Below are 7,500 nucleotides of genomic sequence, written 5' to 3'. Positions count from 1 at the left end.
GCAGCAGCAGTGCCAGCAGTAGCACTGGCAGTAGTAGTGCCGCAGTAGCAGTACCGGTAGCAGAGTGCCAATAGCAGCAGCCGGCAGCAGCGCCGCAGCAGTGCTGCAGTACTGCAGTAGCAGTGCCGGCAGCAGCAGTGCTGGCAGCAGCAGTACCGGCAGTAGCAGCGCCAGTAGCAGTGCCGGCAGCAGTAGTGCCAGCAGCAGCACGCAGCAGCAGCGCCGGCAGGTGCAGCAACGCAGCAGCAGCGCTGGCAGCAGCAGTGCCGGCAGCAGCAGTGCCGGCAGCAGCAGCACCGGCAGCAGTGCAGTGCCGGCAGCAGCAGTGCCGGCAGCAGCGCCGGCAGCAGCAGCGCCGGCAGCAGCAGCGCCGCAGCAGTACAGCAGCAGTGGCAGCACTGGCAGTAGCAGCACCGGCAGCAGCACCTAGCAGCGGCAGTAGCGCCGGCAGTAGCAGTGCTGGCAGCAGTACCGGGCGGCAGCGCTGCAGCAGTAACAGCAGTAGTGCAGTAGCACCGGCAGCAGCAGTACCGTGCAGTAACAGTGGCAGCGGCAGTGCGCGGGCAGTAACAGCGCCGGCAGCAGCAGCGCTGGGCAGTAGCAGTGCTGGCAGCAGTAGCACTGGCAGCAGCACTGGCAGGCGGCAATCGCAGTAGCAGTGCCGGCAGTAGCAGTACCGGCAGCAGTACCGGGTAGCAGTAGCACCGGCAGCAGCAGTGCCGGCAGCAGTAGCACGCAGCAGCAGCACCGCGCAGCAGTACCGGCAGCAGCACAGCAGCAGTGGCAGCGCCGGTAGCAGTAGCGCCGGTAGTAGCAGCGCACCCGGCAGCAGCAGTGCCGGGCAGTAGCAGCGCTGCAGCGAGCAATGGTGAAAAGAAAATCGGCAGCAGTAGCGCGCTGGCAGTAGCAGTACCGGCAGTAGCAGCACCGGCAGCAGTAGCAACCGCAGCAGTGGCGCTGGCAGCAGCAGTACCGGCAGCAGCAGCGCCGCAGCAGCAGCACCGGCAGCAGCAGCGCCTGCAGCAGCAGCGCCGGGCAGCAGCAGTGCCGGGCGGTAGCAGCACCGCAGCAGCGCCGGCAGCAGCAGCACCGGCAGCAGCAGCACCGGCAGCAGTGAGCCGGCAGCAGCAGTGCCGGCAGTGCAGCACCGCGCGTACCGGCCGGCAGCAGCTGGCAGCGCAGCAGCGCCGGCAGCAGCAGCGCCGGCAGCAGTAGCACCGGCAGCAGCAGTGCCGGGCAGTAGTAGTGCTGGCAGCAGCAGTGCCGGCAGTAGCAGTGCTGGCAGTAGCAGCACCGGCAGCAGCAGCCGGCAGTGGTATGCGCTGGTGCGCCTGCAGCAGTGCCAGCAGTAGCGCGTAGCAGTGCCAGCAGCAGCACCGCAGTAGCAGTGCCGCAGCAGCAGTGCCGGCAGCAGGTACCGGCAGCAGCAGCGCTGGCAGCAGCAGCGCCGGCAGCAGTAGCAGGCAGTAGCAGTACCGGTAGCAGTAGCACCGGCAGCAGCAGCAGTAGCAGCGCCGGCAGCAGCAGCAGCAGCAGCACCGCAGCAGTACCGGCAGCAGCAGCGCCGGCAGCAGCAGCGCCGGCAGCAGCACCGCGGCAGCGCTGGCAGCAGCAGCGCTGCAGTAGCGCCGGCAGCAGTAAAGTGCTGGCAGTAGCACCGGGCAGGCAGCAGCTGGTAGTAGGAAAAGCGGGCAGCAAGCCCAAACCGTTGGGGGCGGCGGCAGAGAACGCCGGGCGGCGGGGGGCAGAGCAAAAGGTTAAGGGGGGAGGAGCAACTTTCCGCGGAGAAAGCAAACCCCGTTGTTTTTGGGGGAAACAGCAATCCCCCGGGTTTGGGGGGGAGCGAGCAAACCGGGTTTGGGGGCAAATAGCAGCAAACCCCCGCCGGCGGGAGGGAGCAAACCCCTTCTGGGGGCGGCAGCAGCAGCAACCCCCTTGCCAAAGGGAAAAGGGGAGCAACGCGGGTTTCCGGGGGCAGTGAGCAACCCGCCGTTTGGGGGCAGCAGAGCAGCAAACCCCCGGGTTTGGGGGCAGCAGCGCAACCGGGCGGCAAAAAGCAGCAGCAAAAAGCCCTTGCGCGGCGGGAGTAAACAGAACGCAAGGGGGCGGCAGTAGCAAAAGCGGGATGGAAAAAAAACGCGTTCGGGTTTTTCCCCGTTAAAAACAGGGGGGGCGGGGGAGTAAACCCCGTTGGGGGGGGGGTGGCAAAAAGTAACGCGTTATGGGGGGTGGAGGAGCAAGCGTTGTTGGGGGGGCGGCAGCAAACCGAAACGGTTAAGGGGGGGTGGAGCAGCAACGGCGCCCAAAAAGGGGGTGGGGTGGCGGGGGAGCAGCAAAGGGGTTTGGGGTGGGGGGCGGGGGGCAGAACGGGTTTAAGGGGGGGGGCAGGGAACGTTGCTGCGGCGGGGGAGCAGGCAAGCGTTTGGGCAGAGCAGAGGAAACCGCGGCGGAGTAGCAGCAGCAAGCGGCGGGCAGCAGAAGGAGCGGGGGCAGAGGCGAAGGGGCCGTAACGCGTTAATCGGGTGCAGGGAAGGGAGCGGGGTGGTGGCAGCAGCAAAGGGGTTGGGGGGGTGGAGCAGCAACGCCCTTTATGAGGGGCAGCAGAGCCGAAAAAGCGGGGCGGGGGGCGGGAAACGCGCCAAAAGGGGTTGGGGGGGGGCGGGAGCGAACGGTTTGGGGGGGGTGGGGAGCAGCAACGGTTGGGTGGGGCAGCAGCAACCGCCGTTGCGGCGGCGGGGGCCCCTTGCCGTTGGGGGGCAGCAGCAGCAACGGTTCCGGGGGCGGGGCAGAGCAACCTTGGGGGGGCAGCAGGGAAATAAGCGTTTGGGGCGGCTACCCGTTTGGGGCAGCAGAGCAACCCCAAGGGGCAGCAGCAACGTTTGCTGGCGGGGCAGTAGCAGCAGCAACGCGTTGTTTCGGGGCAGGGAGTAGCAGCAAATGCCGTTGGGGGGGCGCAGCAAACAGAACCCCGTTATGGCGGGACAGTTGTTAGGTGGGGCAGCAGCACGCGGCCCGGGCGGGAGTAAAGTTTGGGGGTGGGAGGCAAGCCGTTTTTAGGGCCCCGAACGGGGGAAACACCCGGGGGAGCAGCAGCAATTGCCCCGGGGGGTGGCAGAGCAACGCGGGTTAAACGGGGTGGGGTGCAGCAAATGCGCTTTTCGGAGGGGAAGGGAGCAAGCGTTGGGGGTGGGGTGGAGCAGCAAATTTTTCGGGGGCAAAAGCAACCCTTGTTTCGGGGGGCAGCAACGGGTTATGGGGCAGCAGCAAACCCCTTTCGGGGGGGAGAGCAACGCGTTGTTTCGCGGTTTAGAGCAACGCAGCGCTTTGGGTGGGACCGGCCCCTTAATCACGGGCGGGCAGCAGCAGAACGGGGGCGGGGTTCCGCCCAAACCGCTGTTTTTATGGGGGGGCAGCAGGGTTGGGCGGGGCAGCAGGGGTTGGGCGGGGCAGCAGCAGAACCAGGGGGGGGAGGGAGCAGCAGCAGAACCGGGCGCGGGAACCCAAAAGCAACCGTTGCGGTAAAGCAGCAAATTTACCGTTGGGGGGGTGGAGAGAAACCCCGCCGTTCCCGTGGCGGGAGCAAACCGCCCTTTGGGGGTGGAGCAGAAGCCGCAAGGGGGTGGGAGCACAAGCAACCGGCTATGGGAGCAACCCTTATGGTCGGGAGAGCAACGTTTGGGGGCAGGCAGCAGCAAACGGTAAGCGGCAGCGGTGGCAGCAGCAACGCAAAACGTTGGGGGCGGCGGCGGGGCAGAACCCTTTGGTGGGGGTGGCAGCAACGCCAACGGTCAGGCAGCAGCAACCCTTGATGGGCAGGGAGCAGCAACCCTTGCCGGCCGCGGCAGCAGCAAAAAACCCCGGAAAGGTTGGGGGCAGGAGCAACGCGGAAAATGGGGGGGCAGGGGCAACCCCGTTTGGGGCAGGAGCAGCAGGGCCGTTGGCGGTCAGGCAGAAACCGCAACGCCAAGGTCGGTTAAGGGCCCGCAAACCTCCGTGGCGAGCAAACCCCGGGGGGCCTGCGGCAGCAGAAACCCCCAACGGCCCCAGCAGCAGCAACGTTTGGTCAGGAGCAGCAGAACGCAAAAGGGCAGGGGGCATAACGGTTGGGGGGCCCCCAGCAACGCGTTTCGGCAGCAGCGGGAAACCAATGGGGAGCGCCCGCGTTGCCGCGCGGGGGGCAGGAACCGTTGGGGGGCAGCAGCAACGCAAAAAGGGGGAACAGCAGCAACGGTTGCGGGGCCCAGAGCAAAAGCCGGGTTGGGGGCGGAGAGGGCCCCCGCGCTGGCGGGGTGGGGGGTAAAAAGCAAAGCAGGCCCGGTTGGGGGGCAGGGGAGCAGAGCAAACCCCTTAAGGGGCAAAAGCAACCCGGGTTTTGGGGCAGCAGAAACCGGGGGGCAGCAGAAGCGGGCGGGAGGAGAACCCCTTTGGAGAAAGGGAAGGTTTGGGAACAGAACGAAACGGGCGGCGGGAGAACCCTTTTGGGGGGCGCACGCAAAAAGGGGTTTAAAAGGTGCGAGTAGCAGTAACGGTTTGGGCAAGTAACGCAAGAATCACGGGGGGAGGGGAATTTGCCAAAAAGGGGGGCAGAGCAAGGTTCGGGGGGGGGCAGAGCAAGCTTTTTGGAGCAGAACGCGTTATTTGGAGCAGTAAAGGGGTTTAAATGGGGCAGCAAAGGCCGGGGGGGAGAGCAACCGCTTTCTGGGGGGGCGGGAGCAACGGGTTTCTGGCGGGGCAGCAGCAGCCCAATTTTCGGCGGTGGCAGGGACAAACAGCCCCGTTGCTGGTTTTTGGGGGCAGCAGCAGCAGCAACCCTTGGGGGCGCGGCAGCAACGCCGGGTTGCGGCAGGGAGCAAAAACCGTTGGGGGTTTGGGCAGCAGCAACCCCGTTGGGCGGCAGAGCAGCAGCAACCCCTTCCCGGGAGCAGAACAACGGCCGCGGCCGGGCAGCAGCAACCTTTCCGGGGGCAGGGGGGGGCATAAGGGGGCCGGTTCGGTGGGGGCGGCGGCGGCAGCAGCAACGCCAAACGGGGGCAGAGCAAACCCCGGGGGGCGGGTTGTTTAAACCCTTGGGGGCAAAAGAAATTGCCCGGGGCAGCAGCAACCCGTTGCGGCAGGGCAGAAAACCCCTTTGGGGCGGCGGGGAAAATTGCCGGCCCCTTAGGGGGGGGGGCGAAACAGACCCGGCCGGGGGCAGCAGAGCAACCCCTTGGCGGCAGGAAAACAAAGGGGGCAAACAAAAGGGAAGCCAAGGGGGCGGCAGAGCAAACCCCTTATGGCAGCGGCGGCAGGCGCGGGGGGGCAGAAACCCTTGGCTTTTGGGAGGGCAACGCGTTGGGGGTTGGGGAGCAGCAAAGCGGGGGCACCTGCGGCAGCAGAACCGTTGGCGGCCGGGCAGCAGAGAACCGGTTTGGCGGGGGGGCAGGGCCCGCGGGAAAGCGGCGGGGGCAAACAAAGCCCTTGCCCGGGGGAGAAAACCGCCCTTGCTTTGGGGGTGGGGGAGAGTAGCAGCAACGCGTTGCTGGGGGGGCAGCAGGGAAACCCCTTGCCGGGTTTGGGGGCAGCAAAACAACGCGTTGGCGGCGACGGAAACCAAAAAACCCCGGGGGGGCCCGGAGCAGCAACTTGGGGGGCAGCGCAACCCCTGGGGCGGCGGCAGCAGCAACCCAACGGGGTGGGGCAGCAGAGAACGTTTGGGGTGGTGGGGGCAGTAAATAACGGCGGGGCAGCAGAGTAACGCGCGGCGGTGGGGTATACAAACCGTTGCCTGGCGGGGGGCAGGAAACCCTTGCTGGCGGCGGGGCGGTGGCGGGGGTGGGGCCGGGGGAGCAGCATACCAAAAGCAAACGTTTATGGGGCAGAGCAGCAGCAGCAACAAAGTTGCGGGGAGGGGGCAGCAACGCGTTAAGCGAGGCGGGGCAGAGCAACGCCCAAACGACGACGGGGCAGCAACCGCCGGGGAGGGGGGCAGAGCAACCCGTTTGGGGTGGGGCAGAACGACCCGGGAGCTTTTTAGGGCAAAACGCCCAACGGGGTGGGGGACAACCCTTTGGGGCCCGGGGGGTGGTGGCAGCAGCAAACCCTTGGGGGCAGGGTGGCAGCAGCAAAGTTTCCGTTGGGGGTGGCAGAGGACCGGGTTTTTTGGGGGGGGTGGTGGCAGCAGTAACGCACAACGGTGGGGGGAGCAAAGCAGCGGGCGGGGGGGCAAACCGCCGGGCAGGGGAATAGAACCCTTTGGGGGCGGTAAAGCAAACCCCCGGGTTTGGGGGGTGGGGCAAATAACGCCGGGGGCGGTGGTGGCAGTAACGCAACCCGCGAGGGAGGTAGCAGAACGCGTTAAATTTGGGGGGGCAGAGAACGCGTTGGTTGGGGCAAAGTAACGGGGGAAACGGGGGAGAATAACGCCGGGGGGGAAAACGTTAAGGGGGGCGGCGGCAGAACGGGAAATTAAGGGGGGCGGGAGCACGCAAGGGGGCAGGGGGGTGGCGGGAACGCCGTTGGGGCCAAAGGGAGCGACCCCCTACAACAGTGGGAGTAGAAAAAGCCCGCCCAAAAAGAGAGTACAAAAAGTGGAGCAATGCCCGTTAAAAGTAGCAGTAAAGGGAAAAAGTAGTAACGCCGAACAGTAGCAGTAAGGGCCCAAAAGTGGAGAAGCCGCAAAACAGTAGCAGTACAAACAGGGGAGTAACGCCCAAAAGCAGTGCACCCAAAAAAAGGGAGTAACGCCAAAAGCAGCAGTAACAAAAAGGGGAGTAAGCCGGTTTAAAGAGCAGTAAAAACAGTGGCAGCAATGCCGCCAAAAAGCAGCAGTGGGGAAAAAGGGCAGAACGCGCCAAAAGAGCAGTACAAAAAGGGAGAATGCCCGTTAACCCAAAGGTGGGAAAAAAGGGCAGTAACGCCCAGAAAAATAGCAGTAAACAACAGGGCAGTAACCCCCGCGTTAAAAATTTTTAGCAAACCCCCCAAAAAAAAAGGGAGAAAGCCAAACAACAGAGCACAAAACAACGGGGGTGGGGCCCAAAAGCAGAGAACAACAGAGCAATGCCGCGTTAAATTAAACAGCAGCCCAAAAAGCCCGGCCAAACAACGCCGCCAACAGAGCAAGCCGCAGCAAAAACCCGCCCTTAAAACCCGAAGGGGCAAACCAAAAAGCCCCAACAACAAGAACGCCCGCCAACCCCCCCGCAAACGCCGTTAAAAGAATAACCCCCCGTTTAACCAAGGGAGAACGCCGCTTAAACAAGGCAACGTCCGCGGGTTTTTAAAAGGAAAAACAAACGCCGCGTTAACCCGAACAACGCCGCGCCAACAGGAGCCAAAACACCCCCGCAACAGCAAGCCGCACCGGCCCCCGCAACAGCAGAAAGCCGCGTTAACAAACAACAACGCCGCGTTAACCCGCAAGGGGAGACGCCTTTGCAGCAACCCAACAGGGAGCAACCCCCGCGCCCAAAAGCAGAGCAATCCCCCAAACAGCAGCAATGCCGAACAGAGCGCAACGCC

Source organism: Cherax quadricarinatus, chromosome 79, assembly GCF_038502225.1.
Source record: "Cherax quadricarinatus isolate ZL_2023a chromosome 79, ASM3850222v1, whole genome shotgun sequence".
NCBI classification, from domain to species: Eukaryota; Metazoa; Arthropoda; class Malacostraca; order Decapoda; family Parastacidae; genus Cherax; species Cherax quadricarinatus.
The sequence above is the reverse complement of the archived record's forward strand: the minus strand, read 5'-3'. Positions refer to the sequence as shown.